This window comes from Pezoporus wallicus, unplaced genomic scaffold (genome assembly GCF_028554395.1).
Source record: "Pezoporus wallicus isolate ANWC-B61680 ecotype Strahan unplaced genomic scaffold, APGP_CSIRO_Pwel_v1 contig_6464, whole genome shotgun sequence".
Taxonomy (NCBI): Eukaryota; Metazoa; Chordata; class Aves; order Psittaciformes; family Psittacidae; genus Pezoporus; species Pezoporus wallicus.
In genome coordinates this window covers 713,361-732,715 of record NW_026642130.1, presented here as the reverse complement: position 1 = coordinate 732,715, position 19,355 = coordinate 713,361, and the positions used below count along the sequence as shown (strand labels likewise).

Here is a 19,355-nt window from a genome sequence, read left to right as displayed (position 1 = left end):
ATGCGTCCCTGCCTGTGGTAGGAGGGTTGGAACTAGATGAGATTTAAGGTCTCTTTTGATCCAAACCATTCTATGATTCCATGAGTTCCTTTTAACTGCCACTTCAATTTTTCATGATAGCATCTTCTTCTCTCCATCATCACAGGCAGATACTAAAGTTTCTGGATCTCTCTAACCCTGTTGCATGTGCTGGTTCATCCTGCTAGTTGGCAAAGTTCGTTGTTTACACAAGATCTGGGAAATGGTGTCAAAATGGAAGACTAAGGAGTATGTCAGTGAAAAATCCCATTAAACAGAACATTAGGGGTGTGGGAGGGGAAGTATTGATACAACCTCCCTCTTACACAACCAAACAGTCCTCTTCTGCCAGTAGATATGAAGCATTACACAGGTCAGAGATACTACTGGCAGAGAAAGCTGCTCATAAAAAACAAAGCTACATGCGTGAAAATGTTCCTTGTTTTGTATGTAACTGGGAAAAGGAGTATCCAAACACCAAGTAAACAGTTCACACCAGCTGCAAAGCATGGAGCCTCCCACCCAGCAGTGCCCTGGGACCTTCCAAGGAGCTAATCCTGTTGGCAAAAGGAAGGTGCCTGCAAATACAACGGATACAAATTCAGAAAAAAAAACCCTGCTTTGCAATGCTGTGGCTCACCAAAGGAATGGGTTTGGTTTTTAACTCAGTCATGGAGTAAAACTTAAAACCAAAGATACATAAAAGTTCATAGCAACATTTCTTCTCATCCCAGACAAACTCTGTAGCTGCAGAGGCTGAAGGAAATGACACCGCCAGCAGTGAACACATACATACCCTGCATTTGAAAGCACAAAGAACAAAGCTTTGCTGAATCTGGGAATTAGTAAGCCTGACAGGTTTAACTTCGGTTTATCCCCTGGCAAATTAGCTACTGTTTAAACATGGAGCTTGGTCATTACATCATCTGTTTGCAGGGGATGTTTTCAGGTTTTTTTTCAAGTTAAAAACTATTCTTGTGTTCGCAGCTTGAGGAACATCGCTTATTCCCCACAGACTCAACAAAATGAAGGGGTGGATCAAACTTTTTGCAGGAGCCCTGCAAGCAGGGAAGCAAACATCTAAACTGCTTTGCAAGTTCAAACAGTGATGATCTTATCTGGAATGTAGCAAGAAATACAGAGTGCCCCTCAGGTTTGTCTATTCAGATTCAGGGATGAAAAGACAGCTTTCATCAAGTTACAATGTGCAAAACCCAGCCTGATTAGCGGCTGAAATCACACATGCTTCTGCTCACCCACCTCCAGGGCAGCGTGGATTTAAGATGACATGTGATTGGGTCCCATTCCATTCTTCCACTCATTTCTGTCATCTGTGCAAGTAACACCATCATTTCAGTCCTTCTCAATACCATGCTGCCTTAGTGGACTAGACTGAGAGGCAGGGAAGGATCAGGTGCACACTGAGCTACTGGAGATACTTTCGGTGCCTGTTCTCTTGATCCACCTTGGACACACATTTGAGACTTCCTTTCCATGGATACATACAGATCTCCCCTACGCAATTTTGTTTCTAAAAGCTTGCAGAACCCTAATATTGCAGCACCTGCTCTTGGACACTTGTTCCAGAGGTTTCTGTGGTGCCTTTGAAGGACGAGGCTGCAACAGTCTCTTCAAGCACAGCTTCGGAAAGCACACAGTGCATTGGGCTCTCACATGGAAACTTGAACACAGAGTTGATCTGAGAGATTTCACACAATCTGTTTTTCTGACCCTTCAATCTCAAGATTTTAGAGATGAAAGAGGAAAACAGAAGATAATTTCAAAAGGGTAAAAGGAAGAACCATTAGTCTCACCCCTGAGCAGTTCTCAGACAGACCCACAGTTTGTGTGAAATAAAGCCCTCTCAGATGTTTGACATTTTCCTACATACCAAACCCACAGTGGGCTGTGACCACAATCCAAGGACATGAAGAAGTAAGATTTCACACTACTTTTGCTAAAACATTGTAAAATTAAATAAAAAATTAAAATAAACCCCTATTTTTTTCCTTAACCCTGTAAGGTTCCAAGAACTAATCACATTACAACCTCTGAAGCTAACACTAAAAGAAAACCCAAAACAACAACAAAATCCAAACAAAAGCCAACAATAAGTCACAGCCCTTTCACCACTATGCCTCTAAACATTCAAAAACACAGTGAGAATTTTCTCCTTAGATTAAAAAACAAAAGAATACAGCATTATTTTGAAATAACCCCAAGGACAAGCAATTCTCATTCAAAAAAAAAAAAAAGCATGAACCAAGAACCCAAACAAAAATCCCAACCTTCCCACTCCAAAGTTTCAGAAAACTACATTGTTGAAGTCCTGTTCAAGACAGCTTAACCTTTAAAAAAGCCAGAAGTGTATCACACACAGAAGAATAGGCTTTGTTGTCAGCATGTAATTAAGACAAACCCAAACCAACTCAATTCTGCCCTGTATCAAGATAGCCAGGAGTTGATCTGGGAGAAAGTCAAGCAAACAAATTTTCTCTGGGAGATTTTAAAAGGTCACTGCGAAGAATTACTAAATACAATACTGAAAGCAACATAAGCCAAATATTTGTTTCAATTTAAAAAAATATCTTCACCATTCTAGTTATTATTTGGAAAGAGCAATAATTCCAAGGATTGCATAACCAGTTAATTATATGAACACCAAGGAACCATTAAAACTACATTTCAAAGCAAGTAGGATACACAACCATGTTTCCTCTTCCTCTCCCCTCCACTTTTGTTTAACACAGTTCCCAAAACAGATCTCATCCGCAGTTAAACTTGGGCCAGAATGAAGACATTCCTTCCCATGTATGGGAAATAAGGGAGACAATTTCACTTCTCCTAACAAAAGTCATAGCAAAAAGGCCTCAGAGTAGAGGCAGGCAATAAAAAGAAGTGCCAAAGTCTGAAAAGATCTGTACCGACACCACGGCTTCCCTGTTGTCTCCCTACCAAACAGCCTTCAAAACGGGGCATTTTCTTCTTTCAGTGCAACTCCAGCACCGTTAGCAGAACTGCATGTGTTAGCACAATCCTCAGCTTCACCCAGCAGCACGCAGGGGCTGAAAAATGACCATGCTACTTCAGTGACTTTCAAAGTCACACACAACTATTCTTGTCCCTTCAGCACATTCATTTATAACAAGTCATCCCTCTTCATTAAATCACCCTCATTGGTCCTAGCAGACTTCAGATTTGCAGTAAAGATAGGAAGAGCACTGGGGCAGACCTCTGGCACAGCACAGCACCTGTGGCACTGTCCCATGACCTGTACCACATCTGCCCAAACCTTGCAAAGCTCAGAAACTCCTGTTCCTGTCAGGGGATGAGACACATGTATGCAATTTCCTCCCCAGGTAGCAGGTACCCATTCAAACCATCCCCTATAGCAGCTAGAAATAGAAATAGGCCACCTCCTACAAGGCATTTATCCCTTGTAGCCTTGGGACAGCAAAATTCAGAGTATCAGAGCTGAGTAAAAACCTCAGAATTCAGAGCAAGTCTCCTCCTCAGGCAGTCAGTGTTCCTATCTCTTATCTTGGAGAGCCAGCTTGGACTCAAGACAGGAATATCCTAATGCAGTAACATTAATCATAGAATAGTTTGGGTTGGAAGGGACCTTAAATCTCATCCAGTTCCAGCCCCCTGCCACGGGCAGCGACACCTTCCACTAGACCAGGCTGCTCAAAGCCTAGCTTTGAACACTGCCAGGGATGGGGCAGCCACAGCTTCTCTGGGCAACCTGTGCCAATGCTTCACCACCTTCACAGGGAAGAGCTTCTCCCTGTTATCTAATCTAGATCTACCCTAAAACAGTAAACTAACAGTAAGAAAAGCGCAGAAGGGATACCTAGGAACTCCCCCCCCATCCTACTAAGAATATCCCCATTTCCCGTAAAACCCACATGCAGTTTGCTGTTCATTATCAAACTGAATCACTTCACTGAGGCACCTCTCTCAGAGCTGAGAGAGGGAAAGGGACCAAGGCCATCCCTCCCAGCAACATGCTATGAAATCAGTTCAATCATGTCACAAACCTCCAATACAAAGGTCAGTATCAACCAGTACGGCAGCACTTCCCCGCATCCAGAAGCTCTTTGATACACTCAGATACTATGGAAACGCTCACCTCTTTTTCCTAAAGATTTATAAAGCACAGAAGCAGGAAAAGGTGACAAAAGAGCTTGGGTATAATCCCCTCTCTCTTCAAAAGGCTCTACATAAACACATAAATAGTCCATACACCGTATGAGTTAATACAGAGCTCCCTCAATACGCAAGCAGCTTTGGTAAACAGGCTAAGAATAGGTACAGGGACAGCAAAGCATCCAAACGAGACACCCGTGCAAAGCAGCACAAAGCTCACAAGGAACATTTGCAATACTGCTTTTGCTTTAATCAGTTTTAAGAAGAAGAAATACACTTTGGTTCTTTTTATAATACCTACTGTATTACATTTGTCAAACTGCTGCCACTTTCTGTCCCCGATATAGCTGCTTTCAGTGGTAACCAAAAGGCTCGCCATGCCTGCGCATGTATTATAGATCAGAGATGAATATTAAAACAGACTCTAGATCTGTCTAGAGATTACATGTCACTCCTTCCAAGTCAGTGGAATTCTACAGATACGCAAGTTGCAGCAAAGCCTGGGTCACACTTGTATAAATTACTCCAGAAGATGCTCTCGGCCTTGCTGCCTGAGAAACACCATCTGAAATGCAACCTCAGTAAGACAGACATTCATCTCAAGCAAAAACATCTTTCCTGACAACTCCTTCAACAAGGAAGAAATAATTCTGTTGCTTGGTCTTTCTAATCAAAATCTCATTGTCCTGGAAATATAAAAGCAGTTTCCAGAGAGAAAGCAGGTCTGATTCCTGAGGGGTGGGAGAGTTAGCTTCTGTACAAAAGCCTTGAGATACCTGCCAGCTCCATCTCAATCCTTACCCCTAACTAACTACACCCTTGGGACATTTGCAAAAGGCTCGGCACTATTCATCACTGCCACAAAATAAAAATAAAAAGGAAAGTCAGAATACCCTGGAGGCAAATGTGAAAAACCAACTGCAAGATTTGTTTGAATGTTTTTCTTACTATGTTCATTAAATCTTACTTTTTGCTAAGAATTCTAAGATTAACATCAACAGTAACACTTTGCAGATGGCACTGATTCACAGCTTTCTCATGAAGAAAAGTAGCCTCAAACCTGCTTAATAGGTACAAGGTGTAAGACATTTGCAGGCTACAAGAAACCAACAGCAAAACACCAAAGGGCTTCTGGATTCATCAAACCCCACCTGCTTTGCAAGAAAGCAACTGTGTCAGAATCTACTCCATGTTCTGCTTTTAGTGATCAATGAAGTAACAACCACACAAAACTCCTGTTAAAGATCATGACAAGGACAGTTCTTGCCTTCCTCCAGGTCCTTGGTTTTGCTTCCTGACACACAGTTGAGAACTCACAAGGAAAGGCTCAACAACAGCTAATTGTCAGATGCCACAGTAATTAGTGGCAATTTTCCAATGCATCCATCTCTGGTTGGATTTCCTATAGCTGGCTCCTCCTCAATCCCCACATTAAAATGAAGGTACACAAGGTAGGCGGCACATTCATTTACAAGTACCAAGGTCTTCCCAGGAGAGACGCCTAAGAAAAAAAAAATCTTATGTAACCAAGGCATGGGTTGGGTTTTTGCCTTCCCATTTGCTACAGGATTATCTTTATTAATTATCAGAGAGCAATGTTACCTGCTCCCTTACATACATTATTAGATGTACGATGCATTTCTGGTAGTCAATGGGGTCCTGTATCACATGTTATCTCTGGCCAGCAAATAACCTCTAATGAGGAAGACAAGATCACACTTTCCTGTCTTCTCCTGGTTACACATCACAGCTTTGAAGTTACTACTCTGCTTACACCAAGGGTTTCTACGCTATTTTACTTGCAGACCCTTACAACTTTCCCTGCAAACAGAAAGGCTCCCAGAAGCCAATTCAGGACTGCTTTGCTTAGACTTTATAGACCCTTAGAAAGAGACTCACACCACTGTTCTATATAGTTAGGCTCTGCTCTCAACTCTGAGGCTCCCCACTTGTTTGGCAGTTCTTCTTGTCACAAGCTCAAACGCTTCCATGCCAACCTTTTCCAGGCATCATCTGCATATCAGCAGTACTCCATAGCCTATACTCCACTCAACACCAACACAATTCAGAACACATCACTTCCCACAAAGTGCCCACTTGGAGCAGACCTGCAATATAATTACTTCCTCCTGCCCATAATAGAAACACTAAGACGTGTACAAATTTCATCCCAATGCGTTCCTGCATTACATACGATGCGGAGGCATTTAATCAAGGGAGGATGAAAGATAGAGAAGTCTTTCCAGCATTCAGTGACGTGCTTAATTCCATCACATTCAAATCTGGCCCAAGAAGGTGGAGTACATACAGGATAGGGAAAAGAAAAGCTTATCCTCACACTGATAATTGAGACATGTTGACAGGACAACATAACTGAGGGTGTTGATGGTTTTAATTGTACTGCCTTTATATAAGCAGAGGACCCAATTCCCACAGTAAGCTGCCAAATTTGAATTCATCATCCATTTGGCAGGACTTAGAAAGTACTTAGCCTGTGAAGAAATGTCCCTTAAGGAAGACAACACACTCACAGGACAACAAATTTCCTGCTCCATGGCATTTTGACTTTCAAATAAATGTAATTCACTTCCAGATGAATTCATAAATGACCAATATACTGGCATAGGTTTGAGAGGACCACATAGCTCCATCCTTTCATGTTACACAGAAGGGCTAGCGCAAAACACCAAGAAAGCTCATACCACAGAGTCAAATGTCAGAACATACACTTCAGCACAGCAACATTCATACCAAAACACAACAGTAACAGAAACAAACCTCAGGCTATCTGCACTGCCACTACCCCTAAGCAGAAAGTCAGATAAGATGATACCTGCAAATAATTCTGAATCATAAAAGAAAGCATTTTATGAAACAAGACAGATAAAAGGCTAACCAGCTGGAAACTGCACATAAAGTAAGTAAAAATGTTACTTGTGCAGTACACTAGAAAAGTGACAATTTTTTTTTACCCAAAGTTCATGGGTAGGGTATAGGCAGAGAAAACACATACCCCCCCCCAATGCCACGCAACAAGATCCCAAGCATTTAAGAAATTGGCTGTAAGAGCAAAAAACAAAACACCTTCTTTACATCCATTACCGATTACAGATAGTTTGGAGTTTCAGTGGTCCCTCCCACTTGACAGACATAAAGGATTCATGTTCTGGATGAGTCTCCATTTTCTCTACTCCACTTAATTTTAATCAATGAGTGACAGGTCACTTTGTAGTGTTATTTGTTATGTCAACATAGCCCTGAGAAACCAATGTCCACTCACCAGGTTAGCAGGGATAAATGCCAGCAGAGGGAGCACAGCAAACCTAAGCATTTCTGATATGAAAGGCTTTGGTATCTTAAAACTTCTTCAGCAAACACTAAATAAAAAAAAAAAATAAAGCTACTGGAACTTGCTTTTAAATTGCTGCAGTCTTGATGGGAATGTCCAGCAAGTCAATGCAGAAGCTACGAAATATCCTTTCAAACCCGTTTGTGACAGATTAGTCAGTCCTCTAAACTGCTCTTGCTGGTAACAGACATCAACTAACTAATAGCAATGATTTCACAAAAATGGGATTTCAATTTGCACTTCAAAACTGGCTCCGCAGCTGCTGCATAACAACATCAATGTACCTGGTGGGCCGGTGCTCAAGGCTTCCTACGCCCAGGCAATCCAGGGATTGATTAGCTGTGTGCCACAGAGCTGTACACACTCCGGTCTTTATCCTCCCTAAAAAACAAAACAAAAAAACAACCTAAAATGGCTTTGCACCTTTCCTCAGGCAACATCCACCACCATCATCTCCATCTGACAAACAGCCTCTACACTGCAGGAGCCAAACTTAACCACGACAATCGCCAGTAAATAGCACTTTCAAGTATTCTCCAAGAAGAAAACTACAGGCTCTTTGCTTTAGACACATTTAGAGGATGTGTCTAAATTGCAGCCACAGAACTGCAAGCATATCATACTAACTTTAGTCCAACAGCACAGCCTATGTAGCATGGGTTACAGGAGACAGCTACAAGTCCCAGCTGTGTCCTCCAAATCCCATGGGAATGCTTCCTCTACTGCCTAGCCACATGCTAGTGAAGATATGCCTACCTGTACTGAAATAGCACTTATCTAAATATGCCTTGACTTTTTATTTCACAAGAAAGCAAATAAAAACCTCATGTATTTTGGTTTTGGGGTGGTTAAGGCATACAAATACCAGTCTGGGCTAAGATTCATTCACTACAGTAGCAGCAAAAAGTCCACCTCAAGTTAAAAACTCCAGAGTTAGGAACTGCTTCAAAATAGTCACAGTCTGTTCCTGCCCTAAAAAAAAAAAAGGAGGTTTTAACACAGATCGCAGGTAGAGACAGTAGCACTGGAAAAACCTATGTGCTGGTGAGGCATCTGGAGCCAGTGATCAGGAGGTCCCTTCCTGTGTTTTTATGAGGTCTGCAAAGCAGAAAAATTGCCTCTGGACTGGGAACTAATTCACATTCGACTGCTGTGATCTTGGCTTCAAACAGGTAGTATGTATGGTGAGCTGCATGTCCCACCCCAGTGAAATCATCACTGTGGGCAGGGGGGGAAACACCCCGGGGAAAGCTGGCAAGGCAGCTGGGAGAGGTGACAGGGGTCAGACAGCACAGAATAAAAGTCTGGCAGCAGAGAGTGAAAGGAAAAAATAATAAATAAATGGAGAACAAATACACCTAGCCAGAAAGAGAAAGACAAACTCTAAAAACCTAAGATGATAGTGTACTGGCATTTCAAGACATGATAGTCATGGAAAGAAGGTTGAAGCTGGGCTCTGGCTCCACATACACAAGCAAGCTCTGGGAATGCATAAAAACAACATTCAACTAACCAGTGAACAGTCCCAGAGATCCATGCTACAAATATTCAAGGGAAGATGACGATCTTTCCCATCCCACCTGAATAGCACAAAAACAACCCTCCAATTTTGCCATATATCGCTTGGAAACAGTCTAAGCAAAGGCAATTCAATAATCATGTTTTTCTTGTTCTACACACTTGCTGCTTTTACTCTGACTTGACAACTGCCAAAAGCCATCCTTACAGGCAAACAAACATGAGAGCTAACAGTCTCCACTTGAAGAATTAAGAGAATTTCAGAAAACTATTTTGGACTTCCTTTCTGCAAAAAGACATCAAGAAGCTCAAGAACTGTACCACAGCTGAGCTGCCAGAAGAATTCAGCTGTACTATGCTCAAATGAAGACAGTCAATTACCCCTGCTCCAGAATCTTGTAACACAGAGCTCAACTAATGCAAACCCCTGTTTCTGGATTTAAAAAATAAAAAGAGGTCTCCCAAAGCCATGAGTAAACAAAGATAAAGCTGCATATAATAACTGGACTCTCAGATAGTACATGAAGTTAAGGGATTCAGAGGAGAACACCTCTCTCCCCATCACCACATAATCAGACTGTGGTTCATTTCTGATGCTTCTTCTGTACAGAAACTAGCTTAACTATTCATTGCTTGATAAAGCCCAACAATGTACAAAACACACCCCACATTTCAAGAACCCTACTATCTTAAACATAATCTATTTCTCCATGAAAACATAAATATCTTTGACAACCACCTGCATGTAACACTCCTTTCAGGAAACAAACTTATTCAATCTTCTTCATACAGATGTTAGACTTGCAGCACAGGAACACAGACATTTTAAAGCCAAGCTATCATACTGAGATATCAACGCACACAATTTATCAGGCACACGCATGAAAACAGATCAGAAACTACTCGCTGAGACACTGAATGTTCAGATTCTAACACACAAAGCAACAGCACAGCACATCTGGAGTGCTTCTCAGCATCTTTGTGAATCCTTAATACCATTTTAACCATTTCCATCTCCTCCAGGCTCCAAATTGTTTGGTTTGGGACCACTGTAACTGGGTGTTAGGCAGCCAGAAGCAATGTATTAGTCCCGCAGTGGTAAAATATTTGACTGAGGAAAGACCCCAATGTTTTTAAGCAGTAAGACACCTCATATGGGGAAAACAGCTGGAAAAACAAAACAACACGAAACTCTACTTCGGCAAACAATTCAAATACAGGCATACCAGGAACGCTGAGTAGACAACAGCCTCGTCGTTTCTATCCTCGCCATCTCGTAAGGCGAAACCCCAGCGAGAGCAACAGGGAGCACGCCCCGATCCGGTGCGAGGGAGCGCGCTGCCGCAGGCTTTGTCAAGTTTCCAAGCCACGGGACAGCCCTGCGAGCCGGCCAAAAGCGCGCCGGGGTCAACGCTGCCGGTGCCGGCCGAAACTGGACCGGGCACTAGGCCTCAAGCCCCCTCGCAGATACCTTGCCTCAGGGCGGGGGACGGGACCGCGCCGGCCGCGGCGAACCCCTGAAGCGCAAGAGATGCCGCAGGGGGACAGGAGGGGGTTCGGGCCGGTGCGCCCCGGCCCCTCGCAGAGTGAGTTCAGCGAGGCGGGAGGGAGAGCAGGGGCCAGGCAAGGAGGCTGGAACCCATCAGTAGCGCCTGGGCGCCGGGTGCCACCGCAACTCTCCCGCCATAAGGGTCCCCAGCCTTGTGGGGACCCCGCCGCGGTGTCCCTCACCCTGTGAGACACCCGAAATGCCTCTCACACTGCGAGGGATTGTCGCACTGTGTCCCTAACCCTGAAGGACTCCGCACCATCCCCAAGCCTGCTCCTCAGGGACGCACAAGCCGGGCACCCCTCCCGCCTCAGGAGGGCTTCCCCCGGACTGCACCACTCCAGTCACTCACCCGGCCCCACGGACTCTCCCGGGGGTGCGTGTGCGATGTGTGTTACCGCCCCGAGTCGCTCTCCCCACCTTTCCCACACCGCCCCCATACTTCACCGTACGTGGTACGGTCCATCCTACCTCTTGGCGCCCTCACTTCACCCTCCTGGCAGAGCCGCGGTCCCGGCGCCCGCTGCGCCATCCTCCGCGAGTGGCTGGGGGGGGAGCCATAGCCGCTGCCTTATCCTCCCACTCCGTCCGCCCTCCCCTACTCCCCCCCCCCGGTCCGGACACAGTTGGTTTGATCCAAGAAGCCGGCCGGTTTTCTCTCCTAAACCGCTGGATCTCTCACGTCTTCGGCCATTTCCGACCGAACCGGCGGAAGCTGCCGAAGTGGTGGCGGAACTTAACGGCCTTATCCGAAAGGTGGGCGGAGAGAGCCGAACAGGCGCGGAGCGAGCCGAAGGGATGAGGGGTGGGGAGCAGAAACACGGAGGAGGAGATTCGCAGCTCGGGAACCTGCAGGGGAAAGCCGAAGCTCCCCAGCTCTCCTCCGTCTCTAGCACGGAGAAGGACCCAAACCGTCATGGGCTCACACCCTTACCACCCGTCCCCTCCTGGCTCTGAGAAGGGGTAACAAATCGAGGGGGAACTCCGTCCCTTTAAATAGTGGAGGAGGCGGAGCGGCTGCTCCCTCCCCTGCGAGACCCCGCCCGCCTGCCACTGCGCAAGCGCTCCGGGGGGAGGCGCTTTTCCCGCCTAAATGCGGGCACGTTCCTTGCTACTCTCCCATCTCGCTGAAGTGCCGCCATAAAGGACCGTTTCACCCGGGCAGCCACAGCCAACCCTTTAACCACCCGTAGGAATGAGGCCTGAGGGCGTGAGGTACGTGCTGAAGAGATTAACAAGGTGGGGTATGTGCACGTTCCCATAACCACCTGATGTGAATTCCTGCAAGGGAGAGTGAATTACTGGTGCTTCGTGGGCTGGGTCATGAGGAAACCACTACATCCATGCCAGTGAGTCACAGAATGGTTTGGGTTGGAACGGACCTTAAAGCTCATCCAGTTCCAGCCCCCTGCCACAGGCAGGGACACCTTCCACTAGACCAGGATGCTCAAAGCCCCATCCAGCCTGGCCTTGAACACTGCCAGGGATGGAGCAGCCACAGCTTCTCTGGGCACCCTGTGCCAGGGCCTCACCACCCTCACAGGGAACAACCTTTTCCTAATACCTCATCTAAATCTCCCCTCTGTCAAATAATTTCTCTTGCGCTGTCCCTACATGCCCTTGTAAAATGACTTAACTGTCATTCTACAGCAACAACCAAACAAAAAGTTAACCTGGCTCTAAACTGTATCTAAATAATATTTACCCACATGAATCAATTTTAAAACTTTCATATTGTAATCCTCCTGGAAATTTCAGTGACTGTTAAGAAAAAGATGCAATCCAAAGCAGGAAGCAGCAACCCAGTATGGTGACAGCCAAGCAAAACTCCAAGTGGATCTTGGCAATGACTGAATAATGGCACAAAATACCAGCGCTGCCTCTTTGCTTAAGGCTCCCTCCCCTTCCAAGCCCCGCTACACTAAGGAATTAGCTGCATTTCTGTAAAGTTCCCTTGAATTCCTTGAGTGTTACAGCTAACCGTGCTTCCCCTTCATCTCAAAACAGATCCTTTGAAGTCTTCCAGAGATACCCAAGAAAGAAGACACATCCAAATACCTAGACTACCCCCAAACTCCACCCTGGAACAGATGGTGAGCTTATAAACAGAGAAGTATCTGGTAACCACTGGTATGAAAAAGCTGGCAAGCAACAGCTTATTCTGTTCTACTAAATATTCTGTAGTTTGAACTATATTTAAACAGGAGTTAAAAAGAAATAATCATTTCATTCATATATAGCATAATCCCAAAACACCTCCATAACTGTAACTGCAGCATAGCTTGGGCACTACGCTCTTGTCTGTTAAAAGCACTTTAATGAAGCATTCAGCACTGTCTAAAGGTAAATTAAAAGTGACTGCAAAACAAGCAGTTCGGTGAAGTACAAAAGCATTTTAAGCATGTGCTTTGTTGCATCAGACTGCTGGACTCAAGGCTGAGAGTTCCCAGCACTTCAGCTCACCCTTGAGTCAATGCTCTTTAAGGGGCCTTGACAACAAGCCAGGTTGCTGACAGTGCTTGAAAAGACAGAAGACTTGGGCAATGCAGACTCCACTTGCAGAGACCTACGTGCTTAAGCCAGCTGTTCCGTTGGTGCCCGGGTTCAGTTACCACAATGTAAACTGGGGATAATTCTTCCTACATGACTATAAACAATCTGAAAACCAATCTGTTAGAAATTATAGTCCTCATACAGTAAAGAAGGCTGGTAAGCACGTACACAGGTGGTTAAAAAAACCACTCTCAAAGCCCCAAACCAGAGTCAGACCTGAGCATGCACACCACCCACGATAACCCCAAATCCGCTTCTAAAACTCTATTTAAATAATCTTTTGGGACACTGCTCTGCGGTTCCTTCTGTGAACTGAGTGAATCATCTGTGTTTGCTAGAAATCCAAAGTGATAGCATGCATAAAACCATCATTCTGGATTAAAGCCACTTTGGTGAAAGACTGTAAAAGGCTGTCTGCTGGGATTGTGTTAGAGGTCTGCTGGAGACCCCACCGCTGGATTTGGATGTGTGCAGAGAGCTTTGAAAAATTACTAGACACAGAAAAAAATAATACTAGGAACTGAATGATAAAGGAGTCTTAAAATCCAGATATAGAAGGAAGAACAAATACTAACAGCACGCCCTGTAAGTCTGGGATGTAATAGCCAACAGAATTCTCCACAAAATAGGCACTGAACAAACGAGAGGTGATTCGTCTTTAGACTGTCTGCAAATAGTGAGGATGTTGTAATAAAAGCTGCTTGTGATCACTCAATTCAAGCCTATTTTTCACAAATTGGTTCAGTTTAAGCAAAATAAAAGTAGTCCTTTAAGGTTTTTAATTTCAAAAAGAAAAATTGAGGTAATTAAGGGAATGAGTTTGAGAAGCTGATGGGGTTGAATGGCTGAAAGGCTCCAACAAGAAGACCTTAAAACCAAAGGGGAAAAACCATCTGCCATTTGCATCATGAATCGAGGAGGCAAATAAAACAGCACATGTAAGGAAGCTGGAGATTGGAGATAGTCACAGTCAAGACCCCAGATTGAATACAGATGCTGCCTTGCAGCTGAGTAACAAGGAGAGAGTGTAGAATGTAGGGGCAAAGGCATTGTGGGGTACAAGAAAGTCTCCCTGCAATTGCCCAGCCAGGGAGAAATCAATCCCACTGCTCAGCGCCCTCTGTTCAGGCTGCTGAAACATCAAGTCCGCTAGCTAGTACTTCTAACAAGTCTACACAATCCCTCAACTAAAATACAGAAATCTTCACAATAAAAGCCTTGAAATGCTGGAATAAACCTCCTCGTCCCACAGCCCATGTTTGAAAGTGCCTATGTGCATGTGTGATTTTCTTCTGTAACCACACGGCATCCCATTGTTATAGCCTGCTTCAACTGACATCTTTCCCAAATCATGGAGGCCTCTACAACATAATACCTCTGCTGAAGGAAGGATGGCTAGAGACAGCAGCATTCAGGGAAGCCACTGCAATCAGTTCCAGATAAGACCTGAGAACAGAGTCTGAATCAAAACATAAAAGGCACAGAAATACTCAGTGTAAGTGCACCCTGAGATCAAAGATTCATTGTGCTAAAATAGCTTGGCACTCATCTTTGATAAAATAACTAGGTTCTTTTGACAAAAAGGCAGTTGGTCTTCTTTACTGTGATTTTAGCAAAACGACAAGGAATCGGGGACTTTCAATAAAGGGGGGAAATGGGGATCGATAAGGAGAATGGTGAGATCGATAATAATCACGGGTGTCCATTAAGTGCTGCAGGTTTTTTTGAAAAGCAGCACTACAAAGTTAAATAATAAGTAATAATTGACATAGTTTTGAGCACAATCTATTTCAAGGCCTAACTTTACTATAATGTACCCAAAATGCTTTGAATTTTAAAAAATATATATCTAAGTAGTACAGGCCTGCTGCCAAAATCGACCACTAAAATAGGGAAACAGTTGCCAGCTGCTGCTTTTTCCCAATGCAGAAAGGATATTTCCTTCCTTCCATCTGTAGGTCACTCAATTCAGTTATTAGTGCATTAGACACAGAGAAACCAGCTTCAAGCTGAATCAACATGAAAATATTTCTCAGAATTACAACCTTCTATTTTTTTTCTCATACCTGCAGGATTTTTAAGTGTATTTGCAAATGCACAGGAACGGAAACCCCGAGTCTGATCCCTTAATACTGAAGTCAGTCAACCACATTGCGTAATCTCATTAATAAATTTATCAGGCTCCATCTTCACAGTAATTGGGTTTTTAGCCCCAGTTGCACAATTCCCATTAGGAGGCTATTCAAGAACCTCCCTTCGTTTGAAGCCATTCTGCTCATTTCCAGCCTAAACTTACTCAGAGCCATTTGTTCTTGTGCCAGAATTGTCATTTAACTTAAATAACTCTTCCCCCTCTGTGGTATTTATGCCAGTGTATTTATAGAGAAGGAATATAATTTTTCTCTGCCTTTTTTTGTCACTGGCTTCCCATCCAGGCTCCCTTTTTGTGAACCAGCTCCACTGCTCTCGAGATCATTTCCAGTGGACACCCTCCCCTACATCTTTTACAGTTGAAATCAATCTTTCTCCTACATGGACAAGGAATACATAGTACATTTTAAACAATGCCTCACTAAAACCTGTTGTGGTAGCATTCACATTTCCTTGTCACTAGTGGAAATAACTGGGTTGACTAATGTGGTTCTATTATGCACCTTTATCACCAGGACACGAGAATTACCCTATGATTGATTAATACATTCCAATTCCAAGACAGAAGCCCCAACTTTCTCTCAGAACTTGCATTAAAAAAAGAACTTGCATTTGCCTACAGGCAGATTGTACTAAAGTCATTTATTTTTCTGATGTGATGTCCTATTTTTTCCTCTTTTGGTGACACCTACAAATGCCATTGATTTCTGCTGTATCATTCGTCAATACACTGATTAACACTGGTCTTGAGATCAGTCCTTGAGGAACACTTGCTAACTTGCCCAGCAATCCTTTTTCAACCGTCGTACCTTTTCTCCTATGACTACAGGATTTATTGATGCAAAACAGAGAGCAAAATACTTCAGTTCTGATTGACTTAAACTGTCTTGCTTTACATTTTTGTCTTTTTTTTCCATAACAAAAGGCTGACTTTTGCTGGTGGAGCACAATAAAGGCATATTTCTCCATCAATCAGGCCTCTGGCTAAACTGGAAAGCTGTCCTATTTTTACAGTTGGGCATTCATAAAAATTAATAAACTATGCAAGTCAACACATTTCATGTTAAAAATGGTAAATGAAGTTTCTTAATGACTAGTCTAACTTTTTAATTGTGCTTAGGAGTTATGTCACAAATTGAAAAAAACAATTAGAATGCAGGAAAAAGGTATGTAAAACTTTAAGCTGAATGTGCTGAATACATAGTTTAAATTAAAACAAACTGGTTTATTGTACAGAGGAATTCTGCAGCCTATAAATAGAACCAATTTCTATCTATTCAGCATGTTGTCAGGTTCTCAGAACTTGAAACAAAATTAATTTCTATTCTCATGCAAAGGAGGAGCGGATGTTCCACTTATATGAATATAGCAAGAACTAATTCATTAAACATTTAAACACAGATCACTTCTGCAGTTCAGTTGCCCATGCAGCCATGCCTGGAACGTGTGGTGTTAGCAGGACGAAGGAAGCGCAAAATTAGCAAGCAAAGGTGGGCAAAGGGGAGCAGGACTGCTCCTGCTAATTGTAGTCCTGCCTCAAATGTTGTGAAAGTATATTCACAGGTGTAGTTTGGGGGCAAACTGAGCTGATGTAGACTGTACTCATTGCAGTCCTGTGAGCTTCCATGGGCATTTGCAGTATCGTTTCTTGGCACTGGTGATGGCAAGAATGAATCACAGAATCCCAGGTTGGAAAGGACCTCAAGGATCATCTGGTCCAACCTTTCTAGGCAAAGCATGACCAAGACTAGATGGCCCAGTACCCTGTCCAGTCAGAGCTTAAAAGTGTCCAATTCTTGGGAGTCTACCACTTCCCTGGGGAGATTATACCAGTGACTGGTTGTTCTTATGGTAAAAAATTTTCCTCTTATGTCAAACTGGGATCTCCCCAGGAGTAACTTGTGCCCATCACCGCATATCTTTTCCATGGGACTCCTTGTAAAACGGAGTCTCCATCTTCTGTATAGCCACCTTTTAAATACTGGAACATGGAGATAAGGTCTCCCCTGAGCCTTTTTTCTCCAAGCTGAACAAGCCGGGCTCTCACCCTTTCCTCAAACGGGTGCCCAGTCCTTGGATCATCTTTGTGGTTCTTCTCTGGATCCTCTCCAGTGGGGACCAAAACTGGACACACTGTTCCAGGTGTGGCTTGAGAAGCACTGAGTAGAGTTGGAAAATGACATCTTTATGTCTGCTGGTGATGCCCTTGTTGATGTTCACCCAGCATCCTGTTGACTTTCTTTGGACAGAACTGCACACTGTTCAATTCTATTGAGCCTGCATCCCCCAGGAATCCCAGGTCACTTTCCACAGAGAAGCTCCACAGCCAAGTAGATCCCAGCCTGAGGGATTTGGACTCCATACAGAGTAAGACAGTTCAAGGAACTAATCAAGAACTATGTCTGCCAAAGAAGGTGATTTCTCTTGTTTTTTCCTAAATGCAAACCCATGCATTCAGTGCTGGGTGACACGTGTGCAAACATTGGCTTCTTTAATTTAGTTATCATTCATAGATCTCCTTAAGAGCAGATCTGTAACAACCAAGTCAGTAAGGCTGTGGTTCTCAGCAGAGATCGATGCAAGCTGCTTGGACCTAGTGAAGGAGAGGACCATGTACTGACACAACCCTGCGTACACACTGCCCTCCTCCTATCCCTTCTCTCCCTCCCTATAAATTCATGCCTACATGCACAAACTCCGCAGAAACACACAGCCTGACGCAGCACATCAGTTTGAAATCTCATCAGCAACAGAACCAAGCAATGAAGCTTTTTATGGTGCAAGTACAGAAAAACAGAGATCAATGAGAGGGGCAAACCAGATAATGAACATGGAAGTACCTCCAGCTGGAGTGGGGAGGGATTTGATCTACCACAGTACGTACGCTGCTATGGATCAGGAATTGTTGTCCCCAGTAATCATTACCTCAGTCTGAGCCCTAGGAAGTTGCTTCAGCTTCCTTATTGGAAGGACATTCTCCAAGTCTTCCTCATTCACCTTGTCAGTTCTGAAGTGCTTTGAGATCATCCAACAGATGACAATAGTTGTGCTTATTCAGTACCAGTACGGGCTCCCAAGAGAGCCAGAACAAACAATAATATGCCCTTCTGATTACAGCAATATTCTACTAAAACCACTGTGTATATCGAGTTGTAAATTCAATCAAATTTAAATAATAAAAACCTTCCCTTTCTCTCACCAGTGACAGAACAGTACAACCCTTTGCCTTTTTTTTTTTTGGTAATTAAAAATAGGTTGAACTTTAGGAGTGTTATTGCACCACTTGAAGCAGTAGAAGAAGTGGACTAAAGTGCATCATAAAAAGATGCCACTGGGATCAGTTAAAGTCAACAAAATTGAAAACATTTAGAAGGAACAAAGCCAAAAGCACAGAACCAGATTTAAACGTGGCATATGCTGTGGCAGGAGGCCAGTGGAAGGAGAACTTGCTAGAGGAGTAACAACAGGGAGAGCTCCCTGCTGCAGCCCATGGGTCAGGTATGATCGGCCAGATAATCAGGTGTCATCAACTAGTGCAGCCGGGATAAGATCAATGAAGCAATGCCTGTTTCAACTTGCCGAAGCTCCAGCCTGGCATATCTGAACTCAGCTGTAAAAAATTCTCATCATATTAAGCCATGCCATTATAAACATTGAGCTGTTATACACCACTTGCCATCTTCAAAGAGCTTTAAAACCTAATCCTTGCCACCACCTCCTTAGGTGCAGGAACTGTTTTATAAAGATGGAAACAAAGGCAAAATGGTGAAGTCACTGGCCATGGCTCCTAAAAGGTTATTTTTAAAACTAGCCAAACACAAGGTAGAAATTCAGAGATCCCAGTCACAAAGTCCCTTCACCAGGCAGAATTTCCCTGTGTTTCCTTGACAGCAGGAGACATCTACTCCCTAAAATATTTGCCCCCAAACCTGAAACCTCATATATAGATTCTTCTCAAGTGTATATAAGACTGATTTTGTATCTTCTCTGCACAGGCAGGGATCAGCAAAGCAGCAGAGGAAGTAAAATGAGTGAAGTGATGCTATGATGGAGATCAACAGGAAGTTT

The 19,355-nt window shown here is 43.8% G+C and overlaps 1 protein-coding gene across 8 annotated transcripts in view; it reads right to left on the bottom strand.

The window, feature by feature from the left end:
* The window catches only part of EXTL3 (exostosin like glycosyltransferase 3), a 154,217-nt gene that overhangs the window by 122,094 nt on the left and 12,768 nt on the right, over positions 1-19,355 (bottom strand). For 5 of the 8 annotated variants that reach the window (XM_057427704.1, XM_057427703.1, XM_057427702.1 and 2 more), the window contains exon 1: positions 11,055-11,435. The exons of 1 other annotated variant lie outside the window; for it this stretch is intronic. The gene's annotated coding sequence lies outside the window, so the exon portion shown is untranslated. 2 more of the 8 variants (XM_057427709.1, XM_057427707.1) reach the window with 1 other exon arrangement.